The sequence below is a fragment of the Salvelinus alpinus genome, chromosome 37 (assembly GCF_045679555.1).
Source record: "Salvelinus alpinus chromosome 37, SLU_Salpinus.1, whole genome shotgun sequence".
In the NCBI taxonomy this organism is placed as follows: Eukaryota; Metazoa; Chordata; class Actinopteri; order Salmoniformes; family Salmonidae; genus Salvelinus; species Salvelinus alpinus.
In genome coordinates, this window is record NC_092122.1 from 17,273,846 (window position 1) to 17,280,024 (window position 6,179).

The following is a 6,179-nucleotide window of genomic DNA, read 5'->3' on the forward strand; positions in this document are numbered from 1 at the left end:
GTGTGTTCCCTGGAAGCATCATGAGTTTGGGTTTTTCTCCTGGTTTCTGTTGGTACCAGGATAGACACTGATGGCCCGATGACTGACCATTGTAACAATTACCATACACATTACTGCTGGTTTTACAGTTCAGAGAGACTATCTGTCCTGGGAGAACAGTTTCCACTGTAGGAGTCTGAGTCACAGTGACCTGTCCTCTGGATTCTGAAACAGAGACATTTAAGATTTTTTCATTAAACTGTTTTTGTTTTGTCTACATGTTCATGAATCTCAATCTTTTTCGAGGCAGAGGCAATTTACATTTAATATTTCGATAAGAAAAATAATTTGCAGATCATGATATTCAATAGTCTTACCCTGAATTAAGAACATCAATATCCACAAGAATCTCATAATCAAAGTCATTGTTGAAGTTCTGTTGTCATAAAGGACAGCTCTCTGTCTTGAAGTGTTAAACTCACAGGGATATAAACACTCCCAGACCACTGAAGCATGTGCTGCTAATGCAAAGTGTCTTATATGTAAATTGTCTTCCTGGACAGTCAGACTTTATTAATACCTGTTGTGTGACGTAGAAACATGATAACTATGTTACTGGTTTCTGATATACGTGCTGAAGTGGGACTGATATATTGATTATAAACATCTACCAATTGAGCATATTGTTATTACTGTGTTATTAGACCAGATAGTATCTTTCTGTCTTGGTCAGGGTTAGTAACTGCAGTGTGTGGACTGACGCTGCTGACTGACTCTGAACTAAAGGGGAGATCTCTAGAGCTCTGATGTCTCCTGATTCACCTGCTGCTCTCTGGAACTACCACAGTGGTGTGAGGGAGGATGTATGGGTAATGTTTAGGGGCTTTATTATGTGTTTTAATCATGTTTAAATTCTAGCTATTCAAAACACAGGTCATCTTTAGGGTTTTGATCATTGCACATCTCTAATTCATATTGGTTGATGGTTTTCCTTGAGTTACTCCACAGAGGTAACATGTAGTTAATGGTCAGGAGAAACATTTAGTGATCAGTTATGATCTAAGGTCTTCTAGACATAGCTCTGGTTTGACTCTATTGTTGTTCAGCTCTCCTACACACTGTGTCATTGTACTGGATCATCTCCTCCCCTCAGTACCTGCAGTAGGTCCCAGCTGTAGCAGTACAGTCACTGTGCAGTCTGACTGAGGGAGGTTTTTGTACGGCTCTGTATCACTGTGTGAACACATTACCACTGTGGTAACTCTGACAGTAGTAATCTCCTGCATCTTCAGCCTGGACTCCACTGATGGTCAGAGTGAAGTCACTCCCAGATCCACTGCCACTGAATCTAGATGGAGTCCCAGAGAAGAGGACGCTTCCGTAGTAGACCAATGCTTTATGAGTTTCTCCAGGTTTCTGTTGATACCAGGCTAAACATGGTTTACCTAAACGCCTACAGTTAGGATACACATCACTGCTGGCTTTACAGTTCAGAGAGACTGTCTGTCCTGGGAGAACAGTTTTCACTGCAGGAGTCTGTGTCACAGTGATCTGTACCTCTGGATTCTGAAACAGAGAGAGAACTGATAATTGTACATAACACATTCTTAACCTTCAGTTCACTCAGACTGATTACTTTCATTATACAAACATGGAACTTAATTTTCTTTACCCTTGAAGAAGAGGGCAAATATCCAGATGAAGATGGTGATAAAAGTCATGGTTGTTGTGGGTTCTGTTGTCATGTAGGACAGCTCTCAGTCATTAAGTGTTAAACTCACAGGGCTATAAACACTCCTAGACCACTGACACATGTGCTGTCTATGCAAAGTGTCCTCTATTTGCAAACAGACTTTATTGGTCCCCCAGCGAAACTGTAGTTGAAGAGCTCTTCTTCTTCTTCTTCTTCTGGATTGGGTTGGCGGGTTACATCCAATTTAAAGGTGAATACACCGCCACCTACTGTACTAAAGGGTGAGGCCAGTCATGGCCTATCTACATGAAATTATCTGCTGCAACATGACCACGAACGTTGCAGCTAAAACAGTGCAGTGGATTCTGCTCAAAAGCTCAAAGAGGATAACTAATATATCCTAACATGACTTTATCTGGCTCAAAACTCAAAAAGACTGACAATGACTCCTCTGTTTTACCACTCTCACCACCAGGTCTGCGTCACCCAGGACACAAACAGGACACAAACACTTCAGTGGAAAGCTGCTGCCACCCATGTGACAAAAGCAGCAGTGTGGTGTCTCTACAAGGAATCGATGGCAACACTTGGTATGTAAAACATAAACACATATTGATTATTTAATTGACCTCCAACATGATTGCAACTACTTTTATTGATCTCACATCCCACAGCTGGTTGGACTGGAGGATGGTACGGTGCTGGTGGAAAGCTATGGTTGGCAGCAACACCTGACTCAGTACTTCAGGCCGCTGCCACAGATCAAGCAGTACCAGCACATCAGGTGAGTATCATTTTCATTGCATTGTACGATATTATTTTTTATCTAAACTTAGTGGAATGGGGTTTGTCATTATAGGGTAATGTGTGTATGTTGATGAAGAAAAAACAATTTAATCCATTTTAGAATAAGACTGTAACCTACCAAAAAGTCAAAGGGACTGAATACTTGCTCCACCAGTACCATCCTCCAGTCCAACCCGATGTGGGATGTGAGATCAATAAAAGTAGTTGCAATCATGTTGGAGGTCAATTAAATAATCAATATGTGTTTATGTTTTACATTCCAAGTGTTGCCATCGATTCCTTGTAGAGACGCCACACTGCTGCTTTTGTCACATGGGTGGCAGCAGCTTTCCACTAAAGTGTTTGTGTCCTGGGTGGCGTCCTGGTAACACTATTGCATTATCCTCTGCGTAGTTGTTGATGAAGTTCACCACTCGCTGCAAGTCCTAATGCTTCAGGTGTAACCTGTGCTTGCTTGGGCCAGCTCTCTTTTTGATGGGAGGCATTAGACCATTCTCCTTGTATGACTGGTGAAGGAGAGTCAGGCATGTTCTACTGATGCTGAACGAAGATACAAATATTTAAGCATTATTATACAATAGATGCGAAATGGCATTCTGAGATATCACTACACACAGTACATACACGTAATGCTAGCTAGCTAGCCAGCCATCTAACGTCAGTTGGCTAACTAACAGCAAGCTTTAACTAGCAATACAAACCGATTGTCATAGCTAGCTAAAGTTAATCAAATAGGTTCAATGTTAGCTAGCTAACATTAGGCTATAACTAGCAATGCGAAATGGCATTCTGAGAAAACATCACTAACGTTACACACACTTTATACACGTAAATTAATCTACAATGTCTTCAATGAAATGTTTTAACCTAAATCAGGGATTTCCTCATCGTCTGATTCATTTTCAGAGCCAGCATGGCACGAATGTCCTCCAGAAAGTAGTCCATCACAACATTTTACCACTGGCCTTTGTCGATAGCGCCTGATAAATTCAGGGCAACAATGTTATTGAGAGCAGTAGCAACATATTTGCAGTTCTCCATGACTAACGTTATTTATTTTGAAAAAAAACTGCAGTAGAAAGGATTATCTACGCATAACGAGCAGCTCATTTTATAGACACAAGATGCTACACCGCAGACCAATCTGAAACTCATCTCTCGGCATGTCCAGCCAACTCATTATTCTTCAAAGGGAATCTTTCTGGATCCACAGGCTCAACACACTGCATTGTCTTGGCCTTAACGAGGAGTTTGACTTGAAACTGTTTTTATCGTTTCAATATGTCTAAATATTTTTTTTTTTTATCCTAATTGAATATTGTATGTGTATTACTGTAAATATTGAACACATTCTCTGTGTATGTAACGGCTTTCTTCCTGGGGTGAAGGAGAGGACCAAAATGCAGCGCGGCTAGTGTTCAACATGATTTAATAAAGAAGAGACAAAATACAAAATGTGAAAACCGAGACAGTCCTATCTGGTGCAGAACACAAAGACAGAAGACAACCACCCACAATCCCCAACACAAAACAAGCCACCTATATATGATTCTCAATCAGGGACAACGATTGACAGCTGCCTCTGATTGAGAACCATATTAGGCTGAACACAGAAACAGACAAACTAGACACACAACATAGAATGCTCACCCAGCTCACGTCCTGACCAACACTAAACAAGCAAAACACACAAGAACTATGGTCAGGACGTGACAGTGTATGATCATATATTTTGATACATTGAATGTTAATATTGTGAAACTATGTTATACATTTTTTACATGTTTCAGGAAGTGATGTCACTGAGTACTGCCCCTATATAGGACCTTCCACCCCCACCTGGGATATGGATACCTTAGGGTCAAAACGTTGTTGTAAATAAATATCACCTGGGAGCATGAGCAGCAGTGTGCAGCGTTTTCCTTCCTGTTTTCCATGAGTTTGCCACCAATCCAGCACCTGCGGAAAGTAGCTGGATGTGCGTATGTTCTTCAGCTTTTGTACATGAACTCTCTACCATACAGCACTCCTTTTTGAGACTCTTTTCAAGTCTAGCGGTCTTTTGACATTATGGCTGAAATAGCAGACTCTCAAATGGCGGGCCAAAGTAGGTCATTTGAGTTCTCAGAGGATGATGATTCCCGGATCATAATGAAGGACTCGCTTTTTGATGAAACTGGCCCAATGACAGACTGCAATGCAGACTTAGTTATCACGTCTCTCAAGAATCTACGGATCCGTGAGACAAAACAATATTATCATGTAGTCACCTTAAGTGTTTATCTAAGGAATAAAATAATTCCACGAGGATTACTGATACAAAAAGCACCTGCTCTTGGTTCGAACAATCCCTCTTTTTGTGACCGATGGTGCGAGATTCTTAATAAATTGTTATGTCCGTCGTCGGAATGAGGCCAAGGCACAGCGTCGTAAGCGTACATCTGTAACGGTCGTCTGTTGAAGAAGGTGTGGACCAAAGCACAGCGTGGTAAGTGTTTTATTTCAAACAACCACTTGTACAAAATAACAAAGAGCAAAACGACAACGAACAGTTCTGTCAGGTGCAGAAACACAAAACAGAAAACAACTACCCACAAAAACCATGTGGGAAAAAGCTACCTAAGTATGGTTCTCAATCAGAGACAACGATAGACAGCTGCCTCTGATTGAGAACCACACCCGGCCAAACACAACGAAATACAAAACATAGAAAAGGGAACATAGAATGCCCACCCAAATCACACCCTGACCAAACCAAAATAGAGACATAAAAAGCTCTCTACGGTCAGGGCGTGACAACATCTTTCTTTATTTTGATGAACACCAAAAAAACAACAAAAGATAAACGAACGTAACGTTCTGCAGGCTGTACAGTAACTGTACAAAAACAAGATCCCACCACTGAAGGTGGGAAAAAGGGCTGCCTAAGTATGATCCCCAATCAGAGACAACGATAGACAGCTGCCTCTGATTGGGAACCATACCCGGCCAACAAAGAAATAGACAAACTAGAATGCCCACCCAAATCACACCCTGACCTAACCAAATAGAGAAATAAAAGGCTCTCTAAGGTCAGGGTGTGACATAAATGCTCGTTTCATTTAATGGCGCTTACCATACAAGAAGTGACAGAACAATTGAGCGCGACTCGAGATCAAGTGACACAGTTAAATGTTGATCTAGAAACCAAGATCACTAATAAGGACAAAAGAGAGAACATTCTGACCAATGTGGAAAACATTTGTGATAAACTTGCGTAGGAGACAAAAGAAACAAGCGGAAAAAGTTTGAGCGTGATACTATGGACTACAAGGAGCAGAAGGTATATTTCTGGAGGGATGACCGGAGACAGACAATTGGCACTCCCCCACAAGCAAGCTGGAAGGGTTAACGCCAGCCCAGCAATAATCCTAGAGGGCCACTACTGTGGCGATCAACAAACCAACATCTGACTCCAGTGACTGATGTGGTGTACTCCTCAATGCCATTGGAAGAATCCCGGAACATATTCCAGTCTGTGCTAGCAACTGGTGCCTCCTCCTCTAGTTTTTGCTTGTAAGCCAAATGGAGGGCGAGGGAGAGCATCTTAAGAATACAATATCCAAACGGTCTGAAATAATTTCGTAATTCGAAATCGTGACCTTTCAGTTACTGGCACAACACTTTCACCGATGGCTACCTGCTGCCCCTTTTATAAAAT